We start from the raw sequence: 10,454 nt of genomic DNA on the forward strand, positions 1-10,454 counted from the left end.
CAACAGTATCATGCTTGTCTTGGGCTTTTTCTTGACCCTTAGTGCTTCATAAAATTTGTTTGATATTGGCTTGATTTGTTTAGTAAAAGTGAGCTTGAGCATGCACCTAAAAGCATATACTAATCAAGTAAATAAAATGAAATTTTTTTAAAAATAAATAAATAATAATAAACCAATAAAGCAATAACGGGGACTGTGTAGTAGACATTCATCCTAAATTTGACTTCTTCAGAACAATGGAACAGGGTCAGAGTAATTACAACTAGAGGCCCATTGGGCTAATTACTTGCTGTTGGATTTTTTAGGTGCTTGTTTAAAGATCAATAGTCAAGACTGGAGTGGGAAAGAGAAGCAGGCAAAGGGACTGTGTGTGTAAATTAATTAACATCGTCTGCTTATCTTTGCTTGAATTATGTCTTGGGCCCTTGGCTCCAACCATGGCCGAGTCCAATCTTTTGTCATTCATTGAGTGGTTTTTTGCGGGAACTAGAAATCCAAGAAACATATATACGGCATAGCTATGAAACATGAATGCAATTGAATGCATGTATTATATTTTAATTCAAATGACAATACATGGAAAAAAAAGATTAAAGAAGGTAAACTAGTATAGCAATAATGGAGAAAAAAAATTAAAAAAAATACACATATAAATTTAGATTAAGAAGTACTACGTCCATAACATTTTTACAATACTTTCACAACAAATCCTATAACTAAAGTTGTTATTGGTTTTAATTTAAACCTAACACTAAAAGTTCTTTTTTGCCCACCAATAAGAGCAAATAACAATATGTCACTTCGAAATTGTTATGAAAATGTTGTAGGAATAACATTTCTCATTTAGCCTAAAAGGTTTTTTTTTTTTTTTTTTTTGGTTAATTAGCCTATAAGTAAATATTCTCATTTGGTCTTTTGAATATAAAATTAATAATGGGTTTAGATCCATTTGCTTTAGCCTAGTTATCAAAATTGAACCTAGCATTGAACTGTCAACATGGTGGTTTGATGTTTCAGGGGTTCAACAATTGTGTCATTAATTCAACCATAATATTTATAATTTATTATTATTATTATATATATTAAAAATTACATAAAAAAAAACTATAAAATATGAGACAATATTAAATTTAAACATAAATATTCAAGCATACCAAAGATTGAAATTATTAGAATATTATTGCTCTAAAATGTATTCAAATACATAATTTCATGTTTTTTTTTTATATGTACAAAATGACTAAATATAAGACACTTTAATTGATCTTTTGACAATTATTAAAATAAAAAATTTTAATCTTTTAGCTAATTACTTCAAGTATAAAGCACACAAATAAAAAATCCCATAAATAAAAGTGCAAAATTTACGGTGATTATTTGCTAAAAGTAACTTTAAAATGAAAAAATCAAATGGTTCAAATTAAATCCCACGTGTTCGATATTTTCTTTTTCTTTAATCTCATATTCCTTTCACACTGAACCAAAATTTTGTCTAGTCTACTGATATGACGGTTCAACAAGCAATTTGATACAATTCTAAGAGCATCCATAGTAGTGGAGCTAAATTTTTAGCAATTTAGTTCCACCAAAAGTTACTTTATTTATTTTACCTATACACATGCTGCAGCAGTGGATCTATTTTAGCTTTCAACACAATAAAATAATATATTCATCACAATAAAATAATATTTCTACTACAATAAAATAATAATATTTCTACTGCAATAAAATAATATATCACCACCACCACACAGCACAAACATCCTCCATCACCACTGGCCACCAGTCCACAGCAGGAAAAAAAAAAAAAAAAAAAAAAACAAACCCAACCCAAATCGAACCCACAAATCCACAACCACCACCACCACCTCCACCACCACTGGCCACAAGTCCACAGCAAGAAAAAAGAAAAAAAAAAAAAAAAAAACCAACCCAAATCAAACCCACAGCCACAAATCACAAATTGGACCCAGCCATCATAAATTGAACCCACGCCGCTACGACCCACCACCACCACCATCTCCACCGTGACCCCTGAAATCCAGCAACCCAAACGCCGAAATCCACCAAACCCAAATCCAGCTACCCAAATGTCAAAACCAAACACCGATCTCAACCCCGATACCAACGCACACTAGAGCACAACCACGACACAACAGCTGGAGCACAACGTTGAGAGAGTGAGGTTGAGAGAGATACCGGAGTTGAGAGAGAGAGAGAGAGAGAGAGAGAGAGAGAGAGAGAGAGAGAGAGAGAGGCATTTTTTTAATAAAAAGCTGGAATAAATTTTTATTTTTTTTTTAGTTCTAATGAACAGTGCACATCTATAGACAGATGTGCACTGTTCATGTGGAGTTAAAAAAAATGGATATAGCTCCACTGCTGGAGCACCATTTTAGCAGCAGTGTAGCTATATTATAGTAATATAGCAATATAGCTACACTGCTGCAAATGCTCTAATAACCATGAAATTTATATAAATTTGCTAAAAAACCTAGTATTTATAAATTTCTTTTCTTATTAATTTTCCACTTATTTTGTCATATTACGTTAATTATTTTTTTTTACTAAAAACATATTATTTGAAAACAAAAATAATAAAAAGCTTAAGACAAACTTTTTGCTCCAAATGGCAATTTCAATATAGAATCTCCAACTCTCAAAAAAAAAATATATATATATATATATATCGATCTCCAAATAATCGTGTTGGATCTCCAAATATATCCTAACTTTCAATATTCTTTTTTCTAGTTTTAAATATTGTAATATATATATATATATATATATATATATATACATTTTTGAGGGGGTATTAATTAATTGCACAATTATACCTCACCATGGCTCCAACAATTTCTGGTGCAGGTGAGGTCTAATTGCAAATGAGTTTCTGGCTCATCTCAAGAGAAGCCTGCACCAGAAACTCATTTGCACAAGTGATGAGCTACAGAATTTGATTCCCATATTGTACATGCTTTCCAAGCTATCATGTCCCTATGAAACATATATCTTATTATATATGTCCAGGTTGTGTTTTAAGTTATTCATTTCAGATACTATACTACAATCCATGTGAAATAACTGTGCTTCTGAGGTAGTTTGAACTAAAAGTTTTCACACACACTGTTTTTTTTTTTTTTTTTTTTTTTTTTTGAGAAAGTACACACTTTGTTATTGAATGTGGTTAACTTGAACTAAAACTAGTAAAGTTTGATAGAAACCTAATCATAACAATGTGTCAACATGCAATCATGGCTCAAATATGTTAGTGGTAACCGATCAATAAGGTTGGCTTCCGAGTACCGACAATACCTTGGGAACATTAGCAATATTCTGTTCAGTAACTTTAAAGTTTTCATGCAATTAATAGATTGCACTAATGGAGAATATAATCTTCCAAAACGGAAATGCTGCCATTAGCCCCTTGTTTTGAGTTTGATGTACTTGTCTTTTTAGTTTTTACTTGGTCAAAGCCCTTTTCTATGAACTAGTCAAAAAATTTCTTGCACTCATCATAAGGGAATCTGGAAAAGGAGTGCTAAACTTCTAATATTCCTTGCGTATGAAGTACATAAAAGCATTCAAATTGTTTGTCGAGAGCATTGGTGCTTGGTGCATTATCTGCTTTCTTTTAGGAAAAGAATGGATTTCAAATCCCTTTTGTATTTATTTTGTGCCGACAAATGTAATGTAGAATTTAATAGCATATTGTTTACTTTGTGCAAAACAATGCTCATTGGGAGGACTGAAACTATTATTAGTCTATCATATATGTTCTAGATTATACTAAAACAAAATAAAATTAGATTGCATAATTGGAACGTGGAAGCTTTCATTTTTTCATTATGGACTAGATAATGTGAGGCGGCTGCCAATGACTATGGTCTTATATGTATGTTGACTAGAGACAAGACATCTAACCCTCCACCTTTTGACTCAACTTAAGCAATCAGCAGCAAGTGACCATGTGGCAATATCTTCAAAAGATTAACTTTTACTTTTTTCAAAGGCTTCAATAACTACCTATGATAATCCACTCTTTATACCTTGACCCTTGTCCACATTGCTGAATACAAAATTTTCTCTCTATTATGACACAGTAACCTAATTTTTGTATTTTAAATTTTTAACTGACCATTTCTTAAGATACACACGTTTGATTATTTATAATAGGGATAATTACACATTACCTACCTATGGTTTACCTCTAATTCTAAGTGCCTACCCGTGGTTTGAATTTTGACACTTTGCCCACCTGTGATTATCTCCGTCTATGTGCCGTAACCCAACTCTCCGCTTTCCGTTACTCTAACACAGAATAAGTAAAAAACAAACCCCAAAACGGATCAAAACACTCTCACTCAAATCTTGAATATGAAGAACATGATGAACATACCCAAATTTTGAAACTTGAGTTGGCTCACTAAACCCAAAACATGAAGATTAACTAAAAACTAAACCCAAATTTTTCTGTTTTTCATGTTCAAACTAATTGTATCCAAACTAAACCCACAATCATGTTCTGGGTTTAGTGAGTCTGAAGAAAAGTAGAAGAACATACCCAAAAACTAAACCCATGACAGAAAACCCAGTTGCCCAAACCCCATAAAAACATAAGAAGATAACAAATTTACAGCAATCAAACACGAAGCACAAATACCCATATGGTGAAAACATCTAAATCATCAGTAATAAAAACATCTAAATCATCCAAAATAACCAACAAAGCTATAAACTTCACAATCAAAGCCACCTTGTGCATCGAATCACAACTAGAACACCCCAGCGACTATTTGGTTTGTTTCCCGTGGCCATGAGTGACTCTAAATCCAATCAATCATTCATCACCTTCACCGGCCACTCCTTGAACTTTTTCCCGATCCAAACCCAAGAACAGATCTCCATCCAATTCCCGCAACCAAACATGTCATCTTCATTCGGATTCAGCAGCGACGAAACCGCACCCTTCTTCAGGTTCTTGGGAGCAGTGTGGGTCAATTGCTTGGAGTTCGGCGTGGGTTTCATTGCCTGTCGTCGACCAATCAATTCTGTTCTTCGTGGGTCTGAGTATGTAAAATTTTTGCTTCGTGGGTCTGAGTTTGTTCTTTGTGGGTCTGAGTTTGTGAAATTTTTTCGTTCATCGTGGGTTTGGGTTTGTGAAATTTGTTCTTGGTGGTTCAGCAGTTGTGGTGGCTATGGCAGTGGGTTATGGTGGCTGGTGGCAGGGGCTGGGCTTCTACCCCTGATGCTCGCTGCGCCGCCTTTTTTTTACTTAGAATCTGTACTCTCTCTCTCTCTCTCTCTCTCTCTCTCTCTCTCTCTGTTTAGTGTTTTTTTTTTTTTTTGGTGCAAGACATTTGGTTACTTTGAATTCTCAGTAGAGTTTGAATCGTTGAAATTTGATTGCTTATTGTGGGTCAAATTTGATTGCTTGTTGAGTTTTGGGTCAAATAAATGTGAAGTTTTGATTTTGGTTGAGTTTCACCATATGGGTATTTGTGCTTCGTGTTTGATTGCTGTAAATTTGTTATCTTCTTATGTTTTTATGGGGTTTGGGCAACTGGGTTTTCTGTCATGGGTTTAGTTTTTGGGTGATTTAGATGTTTTATTATTGATGATTTAGATGTTTTATTTTGGGTTCAACTTCCTGTAATTTTTCAGATTTTTGGTATGTTCTTTATGTCCTTCATGTTCAAGATTTGAGTGAGAGTGTTTTGATCCGTTTTAGGGTTTGTTTTTTACTTATTCTGTGTTAGAGTAACGGAAAGCGGAGAGGTGGGTTACGGCACATAGACGGAGATAATCACAAGTGGGCAAAGTGTCAAAATTCAAACCACGGGTAGGCACTTAGAATTAGAGGTAAACCACAAGTGAGTAATGTGTAATTATCCCTTTATAATATATTTAATTTTTATTAGAATGCTATTTCTTCATTCATTTTTTATTATGATAAGTATTGTAGCAAAATATTATTTTGGTTAACGGGATGCTAATTCAATGTGGGTATTTTTGGGGGGTTCATTGAGCAAAGTTGGGCTAAAATACTATTTTGCATGAACTAACGTGAATGCTCTTAAGTGTTATAACCTTCAATTTTTTTTTAAAGTGATATAGCCTACTATCAAGACTTAAATTTCACTCTTAATTATTGTAATTATCGAATTATCTACAAAAAAAAAAAAATAAATCCTTTATTGCAATTTCTTTTTGCGAAAGAGGATTTATGGGGATTATCAAACTCAATACTCTAGAGTCTAGGAGAGAAAAAAACTCCATCTTTTATTAAAAAGGGTAAATACTATTTTAGTTCTTAAACTTTATCAAAAGTTTGTTTGTCATCCTGCATTTTAAGTTCATTTTTTGTTCCAATATTATTGAAAATTTCATTTTTCATCCTTAAATTATTGAAAATGTTTTATTTATTTCCTTAAACTTAACAAAAAGTTTGTTTTTCATCCCTTAACTATTGAAAAAAATTCCTTTTTTATCCTTATTTCTGTCTCTAAACTATTAAAAAAAAACTCTTTACAAAGTTTAGAGATGAAAAAAAAAAAAAATTAAAGTTTATGGACGAAAAACAAACTTTTAGTAAAGTTTAGAGACTAAAGTAGTATTTTACCCTTTTAAAAATTATCGGCTACCTTAAAAAGTTTAAATTGGGTTTCAAGTAATTGCCAATGATAATAGCATCATTTGCAATGTTAGATGCTTGTGGTTCTAATTAACTCCACATTCCCCTCCCTTGCTATCTACTAATTAGAAAAGGTATAAATTCATTAAAATTAAAATAATTGCATTTTAAATTCAAATACACTCCTACAAATATTGCATATGGAGTTATGGACTTAAATTTTTAAAAAATTAATGAGATTATACTAAGATGTATCCACAATATTCGTTATTTCTTTAGAAGATCTATGGATTTGGTAGGAAAAAAGTGTGTAAACTCTAGACCTAAATCCTTTCATTTGAAGAGATTGTTGGTCATATAGTAATGCTTATCCATAGTGATTTTATGTAAAAGTAATATTATATTAATTACATTTAGTCATCTCAATAAGTTATAAAAACAAATTATGAAATTTGTTGTATATATATATATAGAATTTTTAAACACTTATTTATAATGAAATACCTGGAACTAAAAAAAAAATTGTGACGTAAGCAATCAACATTAATTAATTCGTGATGCAAGCATCGGGGCTGTAGTTGACTGATTAATTATGAACTGTTGGTCTGGAGGGCCCTCTTTGATTTATGATTATTATCTCTAATTCTCTATGCAGTATACACTGTTTATTTCTTGGCAGTTTCCAACCCACAGCAGCGATCAAGCCTTGCAATTTTTTGAACTAATTAAGGCCAAAATGGCCAAATGGTCATAAAATTCTAAGTATATAGTTAGTAGTCCTAGTTACTAAACTATATTATTTACTAACATCTCGAATTTAAGAGACTCGATTTTGACCTATAAATCGAGTCTCAAAGACTCGATTTCCATGATCTGATGTGACACTTTTTCCTACTTGGAAATCGAGTCTATAAGGCTCAATTTATACACAAAAAAAATTTAAAACAATTCTAACTCTCAGGTCTCTCGTACAAACCAAAATACACAAAAAATAAAAAATAAAAAATAAAGAATCCATAAACACAACAATTAGGGAGAAAGAATCAGATCACATCGGAGAGGCGACCTATCCAGAACATATCAGAGACGAAAAAAAAAAAAAAAAAAAAAGACAAAGGGAACAACCCAGGCCGCGCATGGTGTGGGTCTCGCACGGCGAGTGGTGTGGCATGGTTCTTCTCTCGTGTGCGACCCAGGCCAGGCCACGCCGCCATGTGCGACCCTGGCCAGGCCGCATGCGCCGTGCGCAACCCAGGCCAGGCCGCACACGGCGTGGGTCTCGCACAGCGAGCGGCACGGCATGGTTCTTCTCTATTTCTGGCTTGGGTACTCTCTGTTTCTGGTTTTTTTTTTTTTTTTTTTTTTTTTTTTTTTTTTTCTCTACTTCTGGGTCTGGGTTGTTCTTTGACCTTTATAAGGTTTGTAAATTGAGTCTTAGAGACTCGATTTTCATGTGGCGCCACGTGGAAAAATATACCACATCAGAAATGATTAGACCATAAAAATCGAGTCTCTTATACTCGAAATGTTAGTAAATAATATAGTTTAATAACTAGGACTACTAACTATATACTTTGGATTTTATGGCCATTTGGCCATTTTGGCCACTAATTAATTCCAGTAATAGGTTTCATCCTTATAATATTTTGCTAGTGAGAAGAAAAAGAATAATCGGATTTTGTTATCGAACCTCCCTTTTTTTTTTTTTTTTTTCATTTGAGCTACGGATTTTGTTATTGAACTTAGTAATTCATAAAAATGTGTATTTGATCTAACATCTACGCACGCGCACCAAAAAAAAAAAGAAATTTCTTCCAAATTTACTAGGATTGTGGTATTAAATCATTAAATTGCAATATTGACAGCATGGAACTCTGTGTTACAGAATTCACAAACAGTACACTTAGCTCAAATAAAAATAAATAAATAAATAAAAATTCACAACCAGTACACTTAACACACTTAGCAAATCAAAGTGAAATATAAAATTGAAAAGTATGAACCGTAAAGTAAAATAGATAAAGAAATGACAAGCAAAATAGTCTATGTTACATCATACTTGTGGCTGCTGGTGGCCTTAGAAAATTATATATGCGCAGTCTTCTTGAAGCATGGCTATGACGTGTGTGGGTAAATAGATTTACCCTTCTTGACAATGCAGCTTTTGGCCTCGTTGGACTTTAAGGCTTCAGGGGAAGAAGGAAGGCAAGGAGCACGGAAAACATTTTCCATGGATTCGGCTACGTATTTAAATACCATTCCCTTTACGGCCTTTGCACCAAAAAAAGAAAGGTACGACCCATTTAGAAAAATTTTAAATATACTAATTATTTTATTTGAACGGCCTAGGATAGAAACTTGGAAGTTAAGTATACGAGTGACTAATGCTTCTAGAATATTTTTGGGGTTTATATATCCAATTTACCTTCTCTGTTTTCTCGATTCTCAAAAAAAAAAAAAATATTTTTGGGGTTTACAAATGCTCTGAAATGAAAATCGTGCTAATCTGACATTTGCACAGTAGATTTATCAGTTTAATAATATTATTCTCATTCTCTATTTTTCAATTTTTGTTTAATTTTCTTTTTTTCCAAAGGGCTAATAATCCCCCAAAAAAGCAAGAAAGTTTGAAGTAATATTCCTTCTTTGAGTGACTGACCTTCTTACCCAAAAAAGTCAAGTGTGTTTAGTTATTTTCTTTTTACCAAAAAAAAAATTGGTGATTGAAAAAGTTCTCTCTCTCTCTCTCTCTCTCTCTCTCTCTCTCACTTTCATACAACAGTTTTTGATTATCCTTTCTAGAATTTTTATTATAAATTTATAAGCTAGCCGAATAAAATAAAAGGTGATCACATTGTCACATGCTAATTGCTAAATAAGAAAATAGTTTAGTCCCCAAGTAAGATGGATTTTTAATTCTGATTTTGCTCTGCTCCTGTGCTGCCATTACCACACTTATGCAATAGTCTGCTTACTAAGCTGCTGTCTATTATGGCAGACCATTATAAGCTTATTTATCCGATCCTTTTTCTTTGCATATATTCCATTCTCATTCTCAACGCAATCGCCGATTCCAATCCCAAGAAAGAAGTATATAACTTAATGGTTTGGCTTAAAAATTTTCAGAGGGTACTCTCCACTTTGTAGTGAAAGAGTGCAGAGTGCATACGCGGGAGATTTTTTTTGGAATAAAATATTGTTTCTCAAAATATCAATTTTCCCAGAGCTTAATGTTTGTGAATTGCTGAGGTTGTATCTTGCATTGACTTTGGTGTTTGTGTGTTGTTGAGTGCTGAAGCTCCTACGAGTTTGAGAAAACCTATTTGGGATTTGCGGATCTGCAGTTTATTGCTGTTAAGGTTTTTTTTCTTCCTAATTTAATGATTTGGATTGCAATTTGTAGAGTCTGAATTTACTGAATTATTTGATTGGTTGCAGTTGATGTCATCTGAGTTTGCCTTATAATTTGTAGGTTCGCTTTGGGTTTGCAAAGATCCTTTCTATTAATGTATTGTTTTTTGATGCAACAATTTATGGATTGTTGTTTGTGGGACAATTATTGGTTTGGAAAAAATTTAGATATAATAACTTAGATGTTGTTCCTTATGTTTCTCTCTTCAGATTCAGCTATATGGCTATTTAACTAAAAAATACACTTTCAACACATGAGAAAAAATCCACATGGCAGAATGTTAAAAAGGAAACCTAAGGAACAACACCTAAATACTGTACCTAATGGTTCGTTTGGATTGAAGGGAAGGAAGGGGAAGTAGAGTAGATTTAGTACAAAATTAACTTATTTTTAGTCAACTCTATTCTA

The sequence above is a fragment of the Quercus robur genome, chromosome 9, assembly GCF_932294415.1.
Source record: "Quercus robur chromosome 9, dhQueRobu3.1, whole genome shotgun sequence".
Lineage (NCBI taxonomy): Eukaryota > Viridiplantae > Streptophyta > Magnoliopsida > Fagales > Fagaceae > Quercus > Quercus robur.